Source organism: Schistocerca americana, chromosome 2, assembly GCF_021461395.2.
Source record: "Schistocerca americana isolate TAMUIC-IGC-003095 chromosome 2, iqSchAmer2.1, whole genome shotgun sequence".
Lineage (NCBI taxonomy): Eukaryota > Metazoa > Arthropoda > Insecta > Orthoptera > Acrididae > Schistocerca > Schistocerca americana.
Window position 1 is genome coordinate 593,737,080 of NC_060120.1, and position 24,164 is coordinate 593,761,243.

A 24,164-nucleotide genomic window follows, 5' to 3' on the forward strand; every position below is an offset into this window, starting at 1 on the left:
CCAATTGATCTGCTGGTCTCCCGTTTCGCCAGATCTGGGATGCGATTGAACGTGGCGTCAGAGCTCCACTCCTCGGAATTTATGGGATTCACGTGACTTGTATGTTGAGACGTGGTGCCAACTCCCACCAGCAAACCTACAAAGACATCATTGTTTCCATGCCACGACCAGTCGCCGCTGTTATCCCTGCCAAAAGTGGACATTACAGCTATTAGGTAGGTGGCCATAATGTTCTGGCTGATCAATGTACGTGACATAAGCATTTTATTGCACCGACTTAGGAATTTCAATTTTTTACACCGCCAAGGAGCCCTATATCTTAGTATGTGCCATAAATTTTAAATTGATACGTCTACTCATTCCTGAGACAGTCGGGCAGACATACAGACGGATAAAAATTCGATCGTATAAGTTATCCGTTTTCACAGATTGCCTTACGGAACGCTAAAAATCATACAAATAGTTTCCCTGACTATAAGACGACACGTTGACATTTACGTCAGTCGGGAGCTTCTCCAGAATCTCCTCCGACTAACTCGCGGCTGCCCTTCTTCACAAGAGGATACTTTGCACACGGAAGCCGGCGGACAGGACTATGCGCCTGTACGAGAATAGCGAGGCGCGCGGCGTGAAAACGCAAGTACTGTGTGTGTGTGTGTGTGTGTGTGTGTAGTGCTCGCCCGCCGTGGCGCCGGCGGCCACGCCTACTTGCGCACGCTGCCGCCTGCCGCGTCGCGGGCGGTTCTGGTGCTGTGCAACACGTTTTTGCTGCTTCCCAGACCGTGACACTCTCTGCCGGCGCCGGCGTGCTCGTTAATTATGCTGCCGGCCTCTCCGCATTTTATCCAGATTTTTGGGGTGAAGACGCGCCGGCAGCAGCAGCAGCAGATGCTGCGCCTGCCCACAGGTCGATGGAAGCAAGCTCTTACTGCGCCGCCCCACCTTACATTCCGCCATCGCCTTTTATATCCAGTTAACATTAAACTATGCGGCTTAACTGTTTCAAGAGTTACGTTGTACATGTATACTTTGTTCAATGCTACTCATCAACGAAAATTTTGCACCACACCTTTATTTGAGAATTCATGACACAAAAAAATGGCTCTGAGGGTTATTCATCTGCAATGTGTACAGAGAAAAAAAAAGAGCAACGACAAAATCGTATGTTTACCAGGGAAAGGAATGGGGGGAGGAGGATTCATAGCATTCCTGAGCAATGTCACTGCGTGGGTGAATTTCCCCTAGCTCGGATGCAGCGTTGAACCCACCGTGGCATACCATCCATGGTAAATTCAAGCCATCGCTTGTTTGTACAGATCTTCAGTGGAGATTCTATGTACTTACAATGAAATGAACACCCTTAGCTGCTTACAGGCGTTGACATACGTCAACGGGGACAGATGAAAATGTGTGCCCCGCCCGGGACTCGAACCCGCGATCTGTTGCTTACAGGGTAGACGATCTATCCATCTGAACCACTGAGGATCTCTGGCACGCCTCCCGCGAAACCCACATTCTCAACGTATTGTCCCGCACTACATTCGTAGTGCCCCCGCCCATTATACTTATTACTCGCGGCGCGTTGCCGATTCCCGTAAGAGTTCGGCCTCTGTGCATTCGCACAGAAGAAGAAGATGGTCAAGTGGCCGGTGAGCCTTAACTATATATATACTAAGATGGTATCTGTCCTTTCGAACATGTCCATGTAAGCAGCTAAGGGTGTTCATTTCATTGTAATTTCATTCTAACGAGCTGCATGGTCACCGATAGTATCTATTCTTTCGGACATGTCCGAAAGGGCAGATACCATCTTAGTATAGATTCTATGTACGTCGCGCAGAGTACGTGGTCGCTGTCTACGCTCGTACACAGATCGTTTCAATCGCCCCCACATACGTTCCATTGCGTTCGTGTCCTGACAGCAGGCAGGCCAGTCCATTGTGGTGATCCTAGCGCGCTGAAGGGATCTGTTCACGAGAACAGCACAATGAGTATGCGAGTTATCATCAATCAGGATGAAACTGCCACAAAAATGTTGGCTATACGGTCCTCCTATTGGTTGGAGAATCTTGAGCCCGTATCATAAAGCGATAAGGTTGCCCTCAACAACCACCAGATGTGTACGGTGGCTCCACCGTAATGTTGCCTCAAAACTTCACTCCATCACCACCCTGTAGTACATGTGGGACGCAGTGTTGGAGGCGTTAGATGTTACAAGGTTGTCTTCAACACGTTGTTTGCGAGTGTCAAAGCACAAACAAATCCCAAGTTTCATCCGTCAACAACACCCGACACCAATCCTGGGGCGTCCATTCTGCATGATTTCTTGCCCATCTGTACAAGAGTCCACTGTGTTGTAGTGCACGACGAATTGCTCGCCACGATCGTCGGGAATGGAGGTTCGCTTCAAGAAATCATTTCCTAACAGTTTCATGCGATACATGATGTCCTGAAGTGTCTTTGAAGGCCGAATTAGGCTCTGGCGCACTCAGCTCACGGTTGCTTCGACTCTAAAAGCCAAAGATAATAATCACATGTGCTCCTGTCGAACATGGACCACCTGCGCTGTCAAGTTCTCAACACTACCTGTCAAATGAAACCGATTCCATGTCCGCACCACGTCACTTTGATTTCGGTGGACACGTCGAGCAAATTCCATGATTAGCAAGCCTGCTGCACGATCATGGGTCGTGATTTCCTTCGTGGCATGATGGATGCTCACACTACCGTTAACGCGTCCCCACCGTTGTTTTAATTTCAGCTGAAATGCTGCAATTTGTTCGAGTGCAGCATTCTATTCGTAAGTAGCGGTCATGGTAACTATGTGTATGTTTACAAACAACGCCAGGGGTCACCTTCTAATCAGCACAGGAACGATAGTAACAGGAACGCACCTGCACGACATATCGGGCAATGAAAGCTTTTATTGTTGTGTGTACGTGAATAACAGAAAATATCGGGGGATCAGCCTGACGAAAAATTCATACAACCAGTAAGGTAGAAAATCTGAATAATACGCTAAAAACCCTAATAGAATATCTGTTAAGCAAAAAAGCAAATGGATGTTAAAAAATAACATCTTTACCGGAGGCAGTACATTTGTTCAACCACACGATAGTAAAGCGAAAATGATTGAAGAGAATAAATCATTTCACATTTGTGTGGTTTAAGAAAACTTTTGATGATGTTAATGGAAAAAGAGGTAACACATCATATGACAATCCTGTGGAATGCCAGCATGATCTTAGACTTAGCTGTTAACGTAATACAGCGTAAACAAAAGAGGGCAGACAAGAATTCACTACTTGCAACATATGTTTGGTCTGGAAAAATGCCAGCATGAAACACCACAACTCCCTATTTTGGGTACTAATTATTATTAGCTATTAACTTTGGGCATGCACCATCGGATGTGTGCATGTTTCGTCAGCGTAGCAGACATTTACGTGTCTATAGACGATACCATACGAGAATGAAAAACCCAACTCAATGAAGGTAATCCAATAAGTAAACAGCATTTTACTCTCTTAGAAGGGGATTATGATATAATTTTGACAGAAAAGAATTTACATTTTCAGAAGAATAAGCAAGAAAAGTGACCTAGAGTAATGGTAGTATGGCGTTACGTACCTCCGACCTTTGATATGCCTTATCCAGCTAGTTTTGGTGGGAAAGAAGTGGTACGTGAAAGATAAAAATTGTAGGAATGACAGATAAAAATTCCAGGACTGACGGATACAAATTTCAATGCTGACCGGAGAGTGGGCCTAAGTAGTAGTCTAGCTCTTCACCACTGAGCTGCCGATACGGTAAAAAACGGCAACTGAAAACGCAGGAAAGTGTACATTAAAATCCTGGAACTAGTAGAACCCTCTGAATTAAATATAGGAAGAGAAATATCAAGTTTTGCTTTACACAGCTAGACTATCTACATATACGTTGAGTAAAATATTTTCATGTCTGGGCACTTCGTCCATTAAGCAAGGAACTTTTCGTGAGCATCGAGGTTGTTGGGGCGGGTTCGCGTTTCGGTCTCTGTTTTGAGCGAACAGGACAGGGACTGCTCTACAAGAATTCATGTACATATTGCGGGCCTCATCAAACCAGTCAGAAGACTGATGACGCAAAAAAAACATTGTGTCCCTGATTAAGAGTGAGCGAGGCTTTGTTTATATTTTGAGTTACCTTGTTGTGATCTTCAGCTCGGAGTAGTTTGCGAGCCCCCGACTTGTTAAATACTCGTCTTATCTCTAGAATAACTCAAGTTTTACTAAAAACCAGGATTTGGCAACTCCGATCTTTTAAGGCTTTTATTGCGCCTTTAAACTAACGCATATTAAATGGTAAGTATTTCGTTCCGGGACCTTCTGGGTAACGAAATAACTAGCTTTTAATACATGCATACATACATTATTGATATAAACTTCTGGTCATTGGTATTCTTTGACAGCGTGGCTTGCGCACAAGCGTCTTTGCCGCCTTTGACTACTTTGCCCGTCAAGACTCCAAGTACATCTTCACCTGTCTTGAAACTGTACGGAGACCACGCGGAACGCCTCACGCAAATAGTAAAATGCACGAAACAGAACTTGTCCCCTAATAAATCTTTATTCAAAATAATTTAAACCTGATATTCTGAACGATTAGTCTGGATAACAGAAATGCATGTATTTCTACTAGCAAAGCTTGTTCATGTATATTCAAAATTAGTACGAGATTCACTTCCACTCAACGAAATTATTTATTTCTACATCTACATCTATACCCCGCAAGCCACCTGACGGTGTGTGGCGGAGCGTACCTTGAGTACCTCTATCGGTTTTCCCTTCTATTCCAGCCTCGTATTGTTCGTGGAAAGAAAGATTGTCGGTATGCCTATCTGTGGGCTCTAATATCTCAGATTTTATCCTCGTGGTCTCTTCGCGAGACATACGTAGGAGGGAGCAATATACTGAGTGACTCCTCGGCGCCGGCCGCGGTGGTCTAGCGGTTCTGGCGCTGCAGTCCGGAACCGCGGGACTGCTACGGTCGCAGGTTCGAATCCTGCCTCGGGCATGGGTGTGTGTGATGTCCTTAGGTTAGTTAGGTTTAAGTAGTTCTAAGTTCTAGGGGACTTATGACCTAAGATGTTGAGTCCCATAGTGCTCAGAGCCATTTGAGCCATTTTTTGACTCCTCGGCGATAGTATGTTCTCGAAACTTCAACAAAAGCCGGTACCGAGCTACTGAACGTCTCTCTTGCAGAGCCTTCCACTTGAGTTTACCTATCATCTCCGTAACGCTTTCGCGATTACTAAATGATTCTGTAACGTAGAGGGCTGCTCTCCGTTGGATCCTCTCTATCTCTTCTATCAACCCTATCAGGCAAGGATCACACACCGGTGAGCAGTATTCAAGCAGTGGGCGAACAAGTGTACTGTAACCTACTTCCTTTGTTTTCGGATTACATTTCCTTAGGATTCTTCCAATGAATCTCAGACGTTGGCTACAAAATATCTGGAAAATATCGTACCCTCACAAGTGGATGCATGACATGCTGAAAGGTTGTGTCTTATATTGCACAGTTATGCTAGTACACAGTGAGAGTAAAGAGAAGCCCAAAATGAAATACAACGAGAATGTCTGCTTTCAGAAAAGCGTTGTAATACAGCATTTACGTGTGACTTACAGCGAGTCTCGTCTGTTACAGGTGCCGACGACCGGCAGCAAATGTGGGACAACGATAATTGTCTCTAACGACAGGCTGCAAATGTGGAACAGGCATAATTGGCTCTAAATGATTAGTGTGATACCAGAAAGACTCTTTCTTAAAAAAAAAACTCAACTAAAATTTTTCTGTACGTTATCATGTGTATGAGGGGTAGAGTGTTAATGATCACGTCGAAATTATGTGTAACACTTACGTAACCAATTTTTTTGTTTATTGGTAGGTACATGCCTTCAGTCCTTGTTCTCACTCAGAAACACTGTACCGTAGCGTCCCGCTAGAGACGGTTGCTCCCACAAAATCTAAGAAAAACAATCAAATGCAGCCACATTTGAAGTCTATCAAAATAATTGACTGCGTACGTCACCATGTGTTATTCAACACATGGAACGACTGAAGACAAAGAGGACCCAATAACAAATAAATCAGTGGGTCCTGTAAGAAAACTGCCTATGCCAAGGAAAAAGCATCGCGAGCGGCTATGCCAGTTAAGACTCGGCGGAATGCGAAGAAAAAGACGCCGCTGTATCTATGACTCTTCCTTTTAGGTTCCCCGAGAAAAGTTTCAACGACTCCACTCTGAAAAATAATAGCCCGATAGCGGGAGAGGAGCGCGGCCCACGAACGCTGGAACGGCGCTCCAGTAACGCGACTTTTAAATGGCGCTCTCCTGGAAACGCAGCGCAGTCGCTGGAGGCAGCAGCCATTTGCAAGCGCCGAACTGGTGGCTGCCGGGCTAATGGATGCAGCACAAGCGTCCGTCTGAATCTGCCGTCACAGGGCCGCGCCGCCTCCTCGTGCGTCAGTCGTGCACCAAGCGCACTCTTTGCCGATATACACTGATGTGACGGAACTCATGGGATAGCGATATGCACGTATACAGATGGCGATAGTGTCGCGTACACGAGGTATAACAGTGCGCTACATTGGGGGAGCTGTCATTTGTACTCAGACAATTCCTGCGAAAAGGTTAACGACGTGACTACAGCCGCGCGACCGGAATAAGACTTCGTACGCGGAATGCGTAAGAAGCTTTCGAAGTGTGGTGCTACAGAAGAATGCTGAAGATTAGATGGGTAGACCACATAACTAATGAGGAGGTATTGAATAGAATTGGGGAGAAGAGGAGCTTGTGGCACAACTTGACTAGAAGAAGGGATCGGTTGGTAGGACATGTTCTGAGACATCGAGGGATCACAAATTTAGTATTGGAGGGCAGCGTGGAGGGTAAAAATCGTAGAGGGAGACCAAGAGATGAGTACACTAAGCAAATTCAGAAGGATGTCGGCTGCAGTAGGTACTGGGAGATGAAGCAGCTTGCACAGGATAGAGTAGCATGGAGAGCTGCATCAAACCAGTCTCAGGACTGAAGATCACAACAACAGCAACAACGCGGAATGGTAGTTGCAGCTAGACGAAATGGTGGATTTCGTTTTTGAAATTGTTATAGAATTCTATATTCCGAGACAGAGTCTCAAGAGAGTGCCGAGAATATCACATTTCAGGCATTACCTCTCATCACGGACAACGCAGTGGCAGACAGCTTCCACTTAACGACCGAGAACAGTGGCGTTTGCGTAGAGATGTCAGTGCTAACAGACATGCAACACTGCGTAAAGTAATCGCAGAGATCAATGTGGGATGTACAACGAACGTAGCCGTTAGGACAGTGCGGTGAAATTCAGCGTTAATGGGCTACGGCAGAAGGCGAACGACGAGAGTTCCTTTGCTAACAGCACGAGATCGCCTGCAGAGCCTCTTCTGGACTCGTGACCGTTTCGGTTGGACCCTAGCCGACTGGGAAACCATGGCCTGGTCAGATGAGTACCGATTTCAGTTGGTAAGAGCTGATGGTAGGGTTCGAGTGTGGCGCAGATCCCACGAAGCTATGAACCCAAGTTGTCAACAAGGCTCTGTGGCAAGCTGGTGGTGGCTCCTTACTTGTGTGGGCAGTGTTTGCATGGAATGAAGAGGGTCGTCTGGTCCAACTGAACCGATGATTGACTGGAAATGGTTATGTTTGGCTACTTGGAGACCATCTGCAGCCGTTCACGGACTTAGTGTCCCCCGAACAACGATAAACGCTTATGGATGAGAATGTGCCACCTCACCAAGCCACAACTGAACAATTTGAGTGAATGATATAGCCACCCCGACCGCCCTACATGAATCCCATCGAATATTTATGGGTAATAGTAGGGAGGTCAGTCGTGCACAAAATCCTGGACCGGCAACACTTTCGCAGTTATCACCAGCTTAATATTTCTGTAAAGGATTTCCAACGACTTGTTAAGTCCATACCACGTCGAGTGCTGCACTTTTTTTTTGTTTTGGTCATCAGTCTACTTACTGGTTTGATGCGGCCCGCCACGAGTTCCTTTCCTGTGCTAACCTCTTCATCTCAGAGTAGCACTTGCAACCAACGTCCTCAATTATTTGCTTGACGTATTCCAATCTCTGTCTTCCTCTACAGTTTTTGCCCTCTACAACTCCCTCTAGTACCATGGAAGTCATTGCCTCATGTCTTAGCAGATGTCCTATCATCCTGTCCCTTCTCCTTATCAGTGTTTTCCACATATTCCTTTCCTCTCCGATTCTGCGTAGAACCTCCTCATTCCTTACCTTATCAGTCCACCTAATTTTCAACATTCGTCTATAGCACCACATCTCAAATGCTTCGATTCTCTTCTGTTCCGGTTTTCCCACAGTCCATGTTTCACTACCATACAATCCTGTTCTCTAGACGTACATCCTCAGAAATTTCTTCCTCAAATTAAGGCCGGTATTTGATATTAGTAGACTTCTCTTGGCCAGGAATGCCTTTTTTGCCATAGCGAGTCTGCTTTTGATGTCCTCCTTGCTCCGTCCGTCATTGGTTATTTTGCCTAGGTAGCAGAATTCCTTAACTTCATTGACTACGTGACCATCAATCCTGATGTTAAGTTTCTCGCTGTTCTCATTTCTACTACTTCTCATTACCTTCGTCTTTCTCCGATTTACTCTCAAACCATACTGTGTACTCATTACACTGTTCATTCCGTTCAGCAGATCATTTAATTCTTCTTCACTTTCACTCAGGATAGCAATGTCATCAGCGAATCGTATCGTTGATATCCTTTCACCTTGTATTTTAATTCCACTCCTGAACCTTTCTTTTATTTCCATCATTGCTTCCTCGATGTACAGATTGAAGAGTAGGGGCGAAAGGCTACAGCCTTGTCTTACACCCTTCCTAATACGAGCACTTCGTTCTTGATCGTCCACTCTTATTATTCCCTCTTGGTTGTTGTACATATTGTATATGACCCGTCTCTCCCTATAGCTTACCCCTACTTTTTTCAGAATCTCGAACAGCTTGCACCATTTTATGTTGTCGAACGCTTTTTCCAGGTCGACAAATCCTATGAAAGTGTCTTGATTTTTCTTTAGCCTTGCTTCCATTATTAGCCGTAACGTCAGAATTGCCTCTCTCGTCCCTTTACTTGTCCTAAAGCCAAACTGATCGTCACCTTCTCAATTTCCTTTTGCATTCTTCTGTATATTATTCTTGTAAGCAGCTTCGATGCATGAGCTGTTAAGCTGATTGTGCGATAATTCTCGCACTTGTCAGCTCTTGCCGTCTTCGGAATTGTGTGGATGATGCTTTTCCGAAAGTCAGATGGTATATCGCCAGCATATATTCTACACACCAACGTGAATAGTCGTTTTGTTGCCACTTCCCCCAATGATTTTAGAAAATCTGATGGAATGTTATCTATCCCTTCTGCCTTATTTGACCGAAAGTCCTCCAAACCTCTTTTAAATTCCGATTCTAATACTGGTTCCCCTATCTCTTCTGAATCGACTCCTGTTTTTTCTTCTATCACATCAGACAAATCTTCACCCTGCACTACGCCGGGCAAAAGGTAATTCGAGACGTTGTGACTGACCACTGGCAATTCAAAGCGTCTTCTGTACGCGTCTTCCTGAAAAGCTGCCACCGTCAACTCATCGTCAAACAGAATAATAATGACGGCCTGGAGTCTTTGTTTCTATTCTGTGCAGTCATGTCGAAAGAGTAACAGAAAGGATAATTAGAGCATAATGGCTGGTGGACTTCGCGGCAATGGTTTACATAAAGATGGAAAAATGTTGGACCGAACTTCTGATTCCACTTTAAACTGTAGTTCGATGGAGCAAATCGGCTGCATTGGTGAAGAATGGTTGATTAGAGTAAAAAATCGTGTAGTCCCAAAATTTTGGACAGTGCTAGGAGGAAGTGCCCTGAACAACATATTAAAAATTCTGACAGGTGGGTTCAAATGGTTCACATGGCTCTGAGCGCTATCGGACTTAACGTCTGAGGTTATCAGTCCCCTAGAATAAGAACTACTTAAACCTAACTAAGCTAAGGACATCACACACATCCATGCCCGAGGCAGGATTCGAACCTGCGACCGTAGCGGTCACGCGGTTCCAGACTGTAGCGCCTAGAACCGCCCAGCCACCCCGGCCGGCTCTGACAGGTGGGGTGTGAAAGTTGGGGCGTGAGTACGCTTGAAGGTCATTTTCTTGTGTTTTTCTCGAATAACTCGAAAACCGCGGCTTCTAGCGAAAATGTTTTCAAGTACAAAATTTAACTGCATTAAATTTATTACAAAAAGGTCTTGTGCATTCTTTTAGGTCCAATAGTTTCCGCGCTGCTGGCGGTTGAAAATTTCAGATTATTAAAAATACTGTTTCAATAGTAAATTAATGTTTATCTTTACATCAAGTAGATTAATAACAAATATAAATGTGTGTACTACGTCTAAATACAGTATTGAGGGATATATTGTGTTCAGACTCCTGCTGTTGCGCGTCTCTTTCTCTGAAAGCGGCGCGCAGTCGCCGAGCTTTGTCGTGCAGGCAGATCCGGGTCGTATAGCAAGCGACTACAGGGGTGTAACGGGGTGAATGGGTGTATAAGTGGCGCAGAAGCTTGAGGGAAGGTCTATCGCTGGATTGTGTTCATACACTTCCCTCCTGCATCGGTCTGCAAACTGAAGATTTAGTACGTGATTCCCCATTCTGTCTACCCCACTACTGCTCAACCACGATATTGTTGCAGCTAGCCACTATCGGAAACACGCGGAGGCTACACTAATCAATTACGCTGGTAAACGAGGAAAACGCATCACACTGTCAATAGTTTCAGGTCAACTGTGAACATACTATCAATTGACATCTCGCGCTGATGCCGACCGAAGCGCTCACACTCCCAGGTGCAATAAATAATATTGTGCTCGACCAGTACGTCACAAGAAGCAACTGCAGAGTGCCTCTCACAGTTAGGCTGACCCTCCACAGCGTGCCTGACGAATCTTTGGCGACGCAGTGGGCAGATGCTCTCCAGAGGATGCTTATTTTCCACAAAGTGCGTTAACAATGTGCGGAATGCAGATACGAGGCGTATTCCAAAAGTAAGGTCTGATCGGTCGCGAAATGGAAACCACAGTGAAAATCCGATAAAGCTTTGCACAAATGTGTTGGGCAGTTTCTCTAGCAAGCCCGTAGATCGCGTCACGTTTGTCTTTTCAGTTCCGAGCGCACAGTGAGCACGCAAAGATGACAACAAAACAGTGCCTCCTGCCAAGTATGAGTGCCAGTGTGAGATTTCGCCTGATTTGATGCAGCCCACATATCATACCTGTCATGCATTTCCTTCTTCATGACAGTACTCGGCCGCTCTCTGCAGGGAAATGGGCACGCCCCTGCAGCTCGATGGGAAGTGTTCAATCACCCTCCATACAGCCCAGACTTTGCTCCCTCCGATTTTGATCTCTGCTGACATGAACCGCTGGCTATGAAGGCAACGGTTTGGCACAGACATCGGACTGCAGATCAGCGTAGAGAATCGTCGAAAAGTGCAGGCAACCGCCTTCTGTGACTGGGGTACTGAAAAGTTGATACAACGCTACGACAAATGTCTCAGATGGAGCAGCGACTATGAAAAGACGTTGATGGAACGTGTGGCTAACTATTGCAAATGAAATACTTTTGTTTTTCACTGTAGTTTGCATATCGCGACCGACCGGGCTTTACTTTCGGAACACACCTCGTAGAAAAAAAGATCTAGGTTATTTCACACTGGACAAAGAAAGAGCACGCACTCTCAATTGCATCTTAGACACTACTAGGACGTGTTTTTGAGTGGAACGATTCTATTTTCCACATATCTTGGAACAGATTCCGCTAAGATAGTGTCGGAAGTAATGAATTCCGCAACGATTTTTTCCGACTTTTTTCATAAATCGGCTCAAACCGATGCACCACCTCCTAACGTCCGAGGAACGGGCCGCAGCGTATGCGGCCGCCAGACCCCGCCTCCCAGGTATTACGTCTCCGAACAGGGTCGGAGACCGCGCTCGTGTCGCACGTGAAATGCCCTGTATTTGCCACTCCTCCTTCAACACTCTGCATAACGAGAAAGTGTTTCGCTGTAAGGACAGGCCTACCAACGGCAAGAGTGGGGGCAGGGGTAGGGTCGGTCCTTGTGTTTTCACAGCGCCGGGCTCGTTAGGTATGCGCAGCCAAAGCTCATTTCGCAGGGAGGCGGCGAAGCGCGCGGTCACAGGCCGCGTCCGCCGCCCGCATTAAAACAGCAGGCAGCGGCGCGTCGCCGGGGGGCGGTCCTCGTCTGTCGACGTCGACGCGGCGGCACGCCTAATTCAGACTCCTGCTGCTGCGCGTCTCTTGTAAATGGATTCTTAGCGACGAGTTTCTCTGAGAGCGGCGCGCAGTCGCCGAGCTTTGTCGTGCAGGCAGATCCGGGCCGTATAGCAAGCGACTCGGGACTCGTAAAGACTACGGAGTCAGCCGACGGCTATGGCGCCCGTGGGACGACGCTGCTCACACGACTGTTCCAGCAACCGGCGGCAAAGCTTGCTGGGGGGCAGTGAAGCGCTCATAGTTTGCCTTTGGCTCCACTCGAGATACGCTCAAAAGAGTGACGCTTGGGGAGGTGTAGGCGAAGGAAAGGGGGGGGGGGGGAGGAAGTCAAGCAGTGATCAAGTCAAGTAGACATAAAATTTTTTTGAATATCGTGCCGAGTCATAACGTACTGGAAAAACCAAAGCTCGGCCGCGGTTACAGTGGCCTTCTTCTGAGTCTACTGATCAGCTTTAGCTGTGTGGAGTCGCTTATATTTTGTCATTTCTGCTCACTGACCTTCACGTTAAGTCGCAGTTTTAAAAAGGTGTTGTAATGATTGGTTATTTGAGGCGGAAGATGCGGGAACATCATAATAATAGGTGGAGGTAGTGGGAATCTGCTGTTGTCTATTGCTTCTCGCATCGTTAGCTACAATGGGGCACATTGGCGAATGAGCGTGAGCTTCTGTTTTCCTACTATTGGACGCAGTATGTTTCGTATACCTGCAGCGAGGCAGTTGCGTTAGTTGGACTCCGAGGGCTCGCAGCCAGGATGGGACAAGCCAGCATCTATCCTCTCTGTTACCTTTGTTACGATATTTTATTGTTTCTGTGGCTTCTCTGATCTTGCGTTTTTGGCATTACGTCGCGGAACGATATCCACAAAACGTTTAACTAACTCTGGCCGTGGAAGCCTAAGCAATTATACACTCCTGTAAATGGAAAAAAGAACACATTGACACCGGTGTGTCAGACCCACCATACTTGCTCCGGACACTGCGAGAGGGCTGTACAAGCAATGATCACACGCACGGCACAGCGGACACACCAGGAACCGCGGTGTTGGCCGTCGAATGGCGCTAGCTGCGCAGCATTTGTGCACCGCCGCCGTCAGTGTCAGCCAGTTTGCCGTGGCATACGGAGCTCCATCGCAGTCTTTAACACTGGTAGCATGCCGCGACAGCGTGGACGTGAACCGTATGTGCAGTTGACGGACTTTGAGCGAGGGCGTATAGTGGGCATGCGGGAGGCCGGGTGGACGTACCGCCGAATTGCTCAACACGTGGGGCGTGAGGTCTCCACAGTACATCGATGTTGTCGCCAGTGGTCGGCGGAAGGTGCACGTGCCCGTCGACCTGGGACCGGACCGCAGCGACGCACGGATGCACGCCAAGACCGTAGGATCCTACGCAGTGCCGTAGGGGACCGCACCGCCACTTCCCAGCAAATTAGGGACACTGTTGCTCCTGGGGTATCGGCGAGGACCATTCGCAACCGTCTCCATGAAGCTGGGCTACGGTCCCGCACACCGTTAGGCCGTCTTCCGCTCACGCCCCAACATCGTGCAGCCCGCCTCCAGTCGTGTCGCGACAGTCGTGAATGGAGGGACGAATGGAGACGTGTCGTCTTCAGCGATGAGAGTCGCTTCTGCCTTGATGCCAATGATGGTCGTATGCGTGTTTGGCGCCGTGCAGGTGAGCGCCACAATCAGGACTGCATACGACCGAGGCACACAGGGCCAACACCCGGCATCATGGTGTGGGGAGCGATCTCCTACACTGGCCGTACACCACTGGTGATCGCCGAGGGGACACTGAATAGTGCACGGTACATCCAAACCGTCATCGAACCCATCGTTCTACCATTCCTAGACCGGCAAGGGAACTTGCTGTTCCAACAGGACAATGCACGTCCGCATGTATCCCGTGCCACCCAACGTGCTCTAGAAGGTGTAAGTCAACTACCCTGGCCAGCAAGATCTCCGGATCTGTCCCCCATTGAGCATGTTTGGGACTGGATGAAGCGTCGTCTCACGCGGTCTGCACGTCCAGCACGAACGGTAGTCCAACTGAGGCGCCAGGTGGAAATGGCATGGCAAGCCGTTCCACAGGACTACATCCAGCATCTCTACGATCGTCTCCATGGGAGAATAGCAGCCTGCATTGCTGCGAAAGGTGGATATACACTGTACTAGTGCCGACATTGTGCATGCTCTGTTGCCTGTGTCTATGTGCCTGTGGTTCTGTCAGTGTGATCATGTGATGTATCTGACCCCAGGAATGTGTCAATAAAGTTTCCCCTTCCTGGGACAATGAATTCACGGTGTTCTTATTTCAATTTCCAGGAGTGTAGCAATCAAGGTGGTTAGTTTCATTCCATGTAGGCTTTCACGGCCGGTGTCTTTATCAGTAAACACTTCCGGGCTAAGTTGCCGTGGTCGATCTGTAGAACTTCTGTAGAAGTTCTACAGATCGACCACGGCAACTTAGCCCGGAAGTGTTTACTGATAAAAGTGGTTAGTTGTTTCTGATAGTACAGTATTTTCCTAGGCGTGACCCTGATGTAATATTGCTTTGAGCTACGTGCCAGCTTATCCAGTTTACACACGTGGACACGATGTAAAGTGTTTCGGAAACGTCATGTTTCAGCCACTCAAAGGCGTTGATAAATAATTCTTTATTTGCGACCAGTTTCGTTCATTAGATCTTCAAATCAGTTGTGCAGTCGCCAATATACAGAGTGCCTCCACCCTACAAGGTGGAACGGTTATAACAGTAGGCGAAGAGTAACAGTTGACTCATGATAGATTTGATTCTATTTGACGACACAGTAGTGCAGTGCAAAATGTTGTAAGCAATTTTAAAATAGCTCAAAATTATCTGAAGATCGAAACCGACTGTAAATAATTATCTGTCAGCGGTTGAATTATAACGTTTTTCGAATAATTTGTAATTTTGGTACATACATAAAAATCATGTTGCGTTGACGCCTGTCATACACAAAAATTGTGCTGTGCGCTCTATCATCCTCCAAAATATAATCAACTACAATTATTTTAAGTACAAATAACAGTTGCCTGATTGACAGTCGGAGAGGTCGTAGAAAAGAAATTGAAATGTGGAAAGACATCGTAGTTGCATTCATAGATATGAAAAAAGGCTTATGACACTATTAGAGCGAAGAGACATTGCAAGGTCTGATAGGCTGGAGCCGGCCGAGGTGGGCGAGCGGTTCTAGGCGCTACAGTCTGGAACCGCGCGACCGCTACGATTGCAGGTTTGAATCCTGCCTCGGGCATGGATGTGCGTGATATCATTAGGTTAGTTAGGTTTAAGTAGTTCTAAGTTCTAGGGGACTGATGACCTCAGATGTTAAGTCCCATAGTGCTCAGAGCCATTTGAATCATTTGATAGGCCGGAAATGTCAAAAGGAATGGTTTATAACGGACAGAGGAGTTCGGCAAGGAAGTGTGCCCTCAACAGTGCTTTTTAATAGAATCATGGACAATATCGTACGGAAAATTCAGCAAGATTCAACAGTATATGATATGAAAATCATAGCATATGCAGATGTTGTGAAGATTTGGGAAGAAAATGAACAGATATCGGAAGAACAACAAAATAGCTGGCAGAGAGTAATTGACGAAGCAGTCATGGAAATAAGCAAAAAGTGAAGTGATGAAAATCAGAAGGAAAAAGGAAAAATATGAAGGACATAAGCTGCAGTTGAAAACTTATTACAGTTGTAGGTGCTTTCAAGTATCTAGAAAGTAAATTAACGAAGAGAGGAACCATCAAGGACGAAATTTCGATGAGAATAGAAAATTGTTCAAAATTTTCTCGTTGTATATTGAACATAATTATAAGTTGGAAAATACCTGCTGGACTTGTGCAAAGAAAGGTATGTGCAGGATACAAGTAAGAGAGATGCGATCCCTACGAGGGATCCTGACTACGACGAGAAAGTACAGGATAGGGAATAAAACGATACGAAACAACCTACAGATGAAGCCTCTAGAGAAAAATGTGAAGAGTAATAGGCTTGCATGGTTTGAACACATTTAAAAAATGGGACCAAGGAGACTTCCAAGAAAAGACCTAGAATGGACAGTATCTGGAGGGAGACCAACTTAAGATCACGAACAAGATGGACAGAACACGTGAAGAATGATGTAAACCGACGAGGATCGCAACGGAAGGAGATGCTAAATGATAGTCTATGGGAGAAAACAGGTTAGAACATGCTATGTGAACGACCTGCATAAGCAGAAACGTTTCAGGAAGAACAAAAGGAAGAAGGAGAAGAAGAGGAAGAGAAAGAGGAAGAAAAATTTAGTAGATTACTATTAACGGCACACGAACAGTCTTCAAAATGAGAACAGAAAATTACAACGCTTGGAGTAAAAAATTTGTTAAAATGTCCAGGCAATGTGTTAAAAGTAATAGCCAACACAGTCGGGAATTGATTTAATGAAGAAACACCATCACTAACTACATTTTTGGTTGGTTGGGGGAGGGGACCAAAACACCGGGGGCATCGATCAATCGGATTAATGAAATATGGGGAAGGAAGTCGGCCGTGCCCTTTCAAAGGAACCATCCCGACATTGGCCTGAAACGATTTAAGGAAATCAGGATGGCCGGACGCGGGTTTGAACCGTCGTTCCGAGTGCGAGTCCAGCGTGCTAACAACTGCGCCACCTCGTTCGGTAACTGCAGTTTTGATTTCGATAGCCACAGTGAATTTAGTGTAAAGAGCTTCTTCAGATTTGAATTGGTGTTTTTCGTGTCAGGTATAGAGAAGAGGGGTATGTGGCACAACTTGACAAAAAGAAGGGGCCGGTTAGTAGGACATGTTCTGAGGCATCAAGGGATCACCAATTTAGCATTGGAGGGCAGCGTGGAGGGTAAAAATCGTAGAGGGAGACCAAGAGATGAAGACACTAAGCAGATTCAGAAGGATGTGGGTTGCAGTAAGTACTGGCAGATGAAGAAGCTTGCACAGGATAGGGTAGCATGGAGAGCTGCATCAAACCAGTCTCAGGACTGAAGACCACAACAACAACATAGTATGACGATATACCAAGAGTGCATAATGCGCAGCCACTGTTAATTTTTAAGCTCATGAGGAAGCGCAAATGACAGTGACTTCGTAAGAGAGGAGATACCATCGAGGCGTGATAATAGGTGCGTGCTTCGCGAAAAACACGTATAGTGTTACAACAGCCAACCGAAATCGTTTTAGATCGTAGAAGTTCTTCATTTAGCTTCACAACGCAGATGAGACGCAAGCCCATAAAAATCTCGCACAATGCTTTCTGATCGTAGTCAGCTGTGCAATCGGAGTACGGGGAAAACAATATTGCCTGGTGAAGTTATTTTACTCCGATCTGTAAGTGAAAATTATTCGATAAGCCAGTTGAAATAAAACCTCCTCGTATATGCCGCAAAGCTTTGGTTTACGTTTTTTTGGTTATGCAACTGATAACAAAACACATAGGCCAAACAAGGGCTCAAATACTCCTGTCCTGCAATCTACTTTCAGGAACAACTGCCCCACAATATTACTAAAGTTTATAAATTGAAACTACGCTGAGCTGTATGCTGTAGATCCTGTGTCTTACTGTACCAAACCCGAAAATTTTCATTTACACTACTGTTAAGGGGCTCATAACTGCCACGCACGTTTCACAAGGCATTGGGTATCAAGAGCGGATATAAAACATTTTTTGTCCTCTTCAAAATTCTGTCTGGGAAGAACAAAGGAACACATGCTCGAAATAGTACTTGTATAAAGTTAAAAGTGTCTGAGGGTCTGTGCTTGCTTATGGTAGTAACAGTTGTTGTTTCCTCCAGTGTTTCTTCAAGCACCACTTCCCTTCTCGAAAATCTGTCAAAGACAGAAGTCAGCTGCTTTTGTAGTGACTATTCTTACAACTTGTGTTTGTACTGTCAGCTGTCACAAGCGGGAAAGGGAGCAGTGGTCTCTTTCTGCGGTTTAATAACAGGGCGACCTCTGTTGATTCAACAACCCCTGTTGATATTCTCTCTCTCTCTCTCTCTCTCTCTCTCTCTCTCTCTCTCTCTCTCTCTCTCTCTCTCACACACACACACACACACACACACACACACACACACCCAAATCCAGCCACACATGGGGTAGCGTACTGTGGTTACATCGGAAGCCAGGTTCGCAGACGCGCCTGAAAAGAATTACAGTATCATTTATCATAAGGTATAATTCAATATTTCGCCTTCAGAATTGTTGTGTGTGGTTGATTACGTAATGGAGTAATGTCACGAAGGCCACTAGCAACAACGATCGATATTTTGATTCGTTACACCCGACAACCTTGAAGAATTTTATTGAAAATATCTCTCCCCGCAAAAGAATTTACATATAACTAAGTCCTTAACTTTGAACAGAGGTGCACATGAAGTGATAACACCATGAAATTTGCACGTTGTCACATTCAAGCTACGATTACATACTCTTCACAGAGGCCGGACGGATCCAGCAATAAATTAAATACGACCAAACTCATAGGTCTCCCAAGTTTTTCGGGAGTCTTTCCTCATGTCGAATTTGGAAATCTTTCACCAAACCTTCCTTATCGAAAACTGTCTTGCCCCATTTCGTGCTGGGGTACTGCTGAAAACGACGACGAGTCTTCAGTGGCCACTTCTCAACACTCGATTTATGAAAGACATATGTATACGAAAGCTAATTCCATGTATAGGACGAAACCGTATAATTTTACTGATCTCTTACTAAAATGTTAACATAATTTTCTAAATTTATTTCCTGATAATCCAACTGGGATGTTAAATTACTGGGGTTCCCAAAAGTGGAAGAGTTTCCCAACATAAGATTGCGATTTATGGTAATCAATCAGCTGAAATTCACACACTCTCCCGATATCCAAAACAAACGTACTGTATCGTTATCGATCATCTCCCTGAAGAACGATATTTCCAGTGTCATACATGTCATGTCAGTGCATCATTTCAGAACATGTCACATCGTACACATTACAGCTAGAAATTAAAAGATTTCCCTATAAGTCGTGGTAAGTAGTCACTCGGAATGACCTGCACTCTCTTGTTTCAATTTTTTAAAAGTGTGTATATTACTATTGTAGATCCAGGACTGCACTGCAATGTTTAACCTATGTTTTTGTAATTGCTCATCATGATAAAAACCCAAATTTATACTTTTCAGTCACTTGGATACATTTTTTGTTTTCGTCCAGCAGTGTTAATGAAACGGTCTAATCTCTGACTAGGATCGTGGGTTGCTTAACTTCGGACGACGTGTAATGTATCGTAAGCTATACGCTGACCTTACGGGCGTGTAAGAAATAAACCTCGCCTGGCATGAGGTACTCATTATTCATGTAGGTCTAGCTATTATGGTGAAATCTGTGGCACGAGAGTCTAGTGACTGAGCGTCAGCAGTGAGTGAATTTCTGCCTAATACGCAGTCCCATTCATAGCCGCGAAGTGAAGAAGAACAAAATGCATCCGGTGTCGGACTGCAACCAATCAGAGTGCACGTATTTCATGCAACTCCAGCAGTATTACTGCAACGTACAAAAGTACTAGCAAAAGCTGGGGGATGAAAAGGCAATCGTTCTTTGCGCAGTAGTGGGTACTGAAAGAAACTCAATTCTTAATAGTACTAATTGACTCCCAAATGAATGTCTTTCTCTACCATGAAAATGCTCCATATCCTGGAATAACAAAGTCCGTTGGTTCCTACTGGCGTCATAACACGTTACAATGTAGGTCACGGAGTAGGTGGGTTTCGTATTTTGTCACTAAGCCCATAAGGACTGAAGCAATGTTCGTAGCCACAACGAAATTTGTTTTGACGTAGTTCTAATCACAGCAATCGAATAGAAGCAATTGATTTCAAATGAAAGACGTTAAGTATTTAGTTGATAAATGATAAATGCTGATTTCAGACGAAATCACATAATATTCAACAGGCATAGGATGCAGATAATTATCGAGGTGTCTTCCGAAATTTCATCAGGACAGACAAAGATGATTTGGTATCTGTCGTAACGGTGAACTTCACCTTCTTTAACGTTCAACAACGTGTTTCCGGACGAAATAAAACTTATTTCATGGCTTCTTACAAACTTAGTGTTTCGTATGATTTCCGCTAATTAATTAATTAAAAGTGATTTGATTTTTAATATCCAGCCACACAAAGAGAAGGATCAGTTCCGGAGAGGAAAACAGTACTTTGAATAACGTAATAACACAGTTCACGAGATTTTCTGGACTCTGGTCACAGCTAAACACCCTGAAGTGAAATATTACCTTTGGCATAAAAATCGCTGTTCGCCAAAGAGAGTTCTTTTATACCGAAATCAGACCAACACAGCTGCTTTGAAACTGCAGAAATGCAACAGATTGGCCAAAAAGGTGAAAAAAGAGTCCCAAGAGGAGCGGCTCGAAACCCTCAAGTGCAAAGAGAGCCAATTAAAGAATCTGAAGGCAATTAATTTCACGAGGGCTTCAACAAGGTTCGCCTTTGAAACGGTCTCCAGATATTAACAAAAACTTTGCCTCTTTTGTGGGTAACAGTTGCGAAAGTGGTGTTCGAGTAGAAATGTAGCCCCACCAGTGGCAGTGTGGTTACAATTACCATCACGCGTCTAAACTGTATCGATTGCCTCTGGTGATCGGCGCGGTTCGGGATGACACCTTTGCGTGCGGGAATTCCACCAACAGATGGCCCGCACAACTGCCACGATCGCTCCCTACACCCTCGTGATTAATCGGCAGAAGACATTCATTACCAAGCGGTAATTGTGCCGTTGCCTTCCGCTCCTTTTTCACGTCTACTCACGTGCCGGTATGCTCGGTTATTCGATGAAAGACGAAGAATAGCTACACTTCCCTCGGCGCGCGACCTCTTTAATTTAGGCTGCTAATATCACGGCTTCGGAATTAAATTAGTTGTGGCATCAGATAGGCGCGTTGCCTGAGAGTTATTATTGGCGGCAATTAAGGGGAAACTGCCTGTTTTTTCGGCATCCGGTGCTTTCAATATGAAAAGCACCTTTGTCTCGCGAAACGCCTCCTGGGAAGCCGCAGCATTACCATAACGTCTACGTGGTGAGCACGAAAGTGTAACACAGCGGGTCGTTTCGTGGCTGAGCATCGATGTTTTCTGTAGCTTTGCTAGGGCATTAGCTTCACACACACACACACACACACACACACACACACGAGCACTAGCGTATCTGTACGTGTAGCTGGGGATTTGTCCTATTCTGAGCAATACTTACTGCAATTGTTGAGCGCGAAATAGTGGGGACGTTTTGGTGCTTGATAGCGCACTATAAATAAACATTTACATTATAAGTCGATGTTTATTTCCCATCAGCAGATGATATGCTAAAATACCTTCATCATCTCCACTAAACTGTGTCCAGAAAGATGGGAACGCCAAACTTTGGTGGCTACAGCTACGTTTTTCGAGAGAAGTACGTTGCGTCGCGACATAAGACTTCGCCTACCGCTTTGTTATTTTACAATATTCGCACAAAGAAGAAAAAAAAGCTAATCCAACGAAGAGACTTCAGTGCAGATGCTATCTCTACTCTCAAGCACTTTACGTATCGCACGCTCTGGAATATTGTAATGGTAACCTATCTGGATCTACAATGCCTTGCGGTAAGACAGTGTACGTGGTTCTTCCATTTCCGTCAAGTTCTCTGTACATTCTTTACAGTACTCCAGTCCGTCTGTGCAGTCTAATGTCCTTGAAATCGGCCTCATGGAAATCAATTTCAGATGCGCTATTTCGATGAAGAACAACGCTCTACGAATCTTGATTTTTAAGTATTTTGTACGTGCTTTCATGTCCGTTGTGGTCTGATACCCAAGCTTTTAAGTCAGTCATACGATACACTGACTTGTACATCAAGAAATTTCCATTTTCCGTAAGATAAGCGAAATAGAATATCCTCACGACAGCAATGTCACAGTAGGGCAAGGAGACGTACACTTCTCGCTCGAACCACCATGGTGGTCGAATGATCTGATTTGAAGAAGATATAGAATCCCTGCGTCAGGTCGGTCAGGAAAAAAAAAGTAGAAATGGTATCTACCCCCAACTGAACATCTCAAACCGAGTAAAACGTTCGATATCCCCCTAAGAGAGCACTAACCTCCATAAAACGAACGTCGTTACGATGCGATATTGAATTGAAAGAAATACGTGTGGAGGGTACACTTGATCAAAATGATTATGACGGGCATGCCCTAACAAGTTGTAAGTGGCTGCACGACTTCAGAAAGATTCCCGTTGTAAAGTACTTACCATTTTAGTTTGAAAACAATAGTAACAATAATATTTCAATAATAGTTACATTACGAATAACGACATTGACAATCACTTCCTACTGAGAAAGTTTAGCACTTAACTAAAAAAGGGCAAAAATAAGCAAATGCTATTTGAATTACAGAAATTCTTTTCATCATTACTGACATGATGGGCAGAGGTCTCGGAATCGATTCCCGAGGAGAAATTTAAAGACTTCTCGTGTTCACAAATTCTGAAATGCAGACGATTCAGCCTTTTGAGGCTAACTGAGAATCAACTTAAGGGAAATTAAAGAACAAAATTATGCTTGAAAAACGTCAAAGAGAAATGAAATTGGAATTCTTACTCTGTGCTAGGTGCACCTTTCCACTTGAGAGGATAGTTGATTAAACTGTTTGTACAGCACTAAAATGAGATTCTCACTGAGGTGATACGATACGTAAGACGCTGCAGTAAACTTCGTACGATGCGACATTTATCCTTGTGACAAAGGAACAATACGACATGCCACAAGACGCAGAAGGCAGCAACAGCCTCTTATACAAGCCTCATCATGGACGACTTCCAGACAAGTCACGTACTTCTCCGAGAATGGAATGAAGTATGTATGGCTGTCCCTCCAACGTTAAAAGCAATGTCCATATGTTAGCTACATTTAGTACTCAGCATTCTATGACCTAAAATGCACCAAATGTAAACTGGCCAGCGACTACATTTTTTACTGCAAACTTTTCAGAATACATACTGTGTTCTACTTAATTCTGAAGCATTACAGTAGCAAAAAGCAAACCAGTTTAATATCAGTTTGTGACATCAAACTGTACGATGCAAGAAAACCATTTTTTCTCTAATAATATCTTCAGAATCGAGTGGGAAACACTGCACATCGGAGAACACACGAATCCCAAAACTGTTATTTTCTTATAAATTTTTTATGTGACAACTGTTTTACTGAAAAACTGACTACAGAGGCGAATGTGAGCATTGATTCACCTACATAAAACAGTTTTTTAGGCACATCAGTAGACTTGAAATTTTCTTCTCAGTATTTGCGTGGAGAAACTAGTAGCACTCTGTGTTGCGCTGGAGAAGAATACAACAATCATATCGCTGTAGTATCGTTGTCGTCCCAGTGCCAACCAGTTTTTTTTCGAATTTGAATTGGCGACCCGCTGCACGTCAGCCACTTGTTTTTAATGGAACCTTCCTGGGGCCCAAAGGGAAGGATGGGGGCAATGTGGGCAGGGATCACAACCGGACTCCCGGCCACTATGTCCCGTTCCCTGCCCCAGGTATCGAGGAAGAACATGGCCAAGACCAGAGAATAACTGACACTAAGAGTGAAAAATGCGTGGATCAGCTCCACGTTACAGCAATGCCCCAGCCCCGGGCCGGGGTGGGTTAAAAAAGACACTGAAAAAAAAGCTAACTACTATACAACGT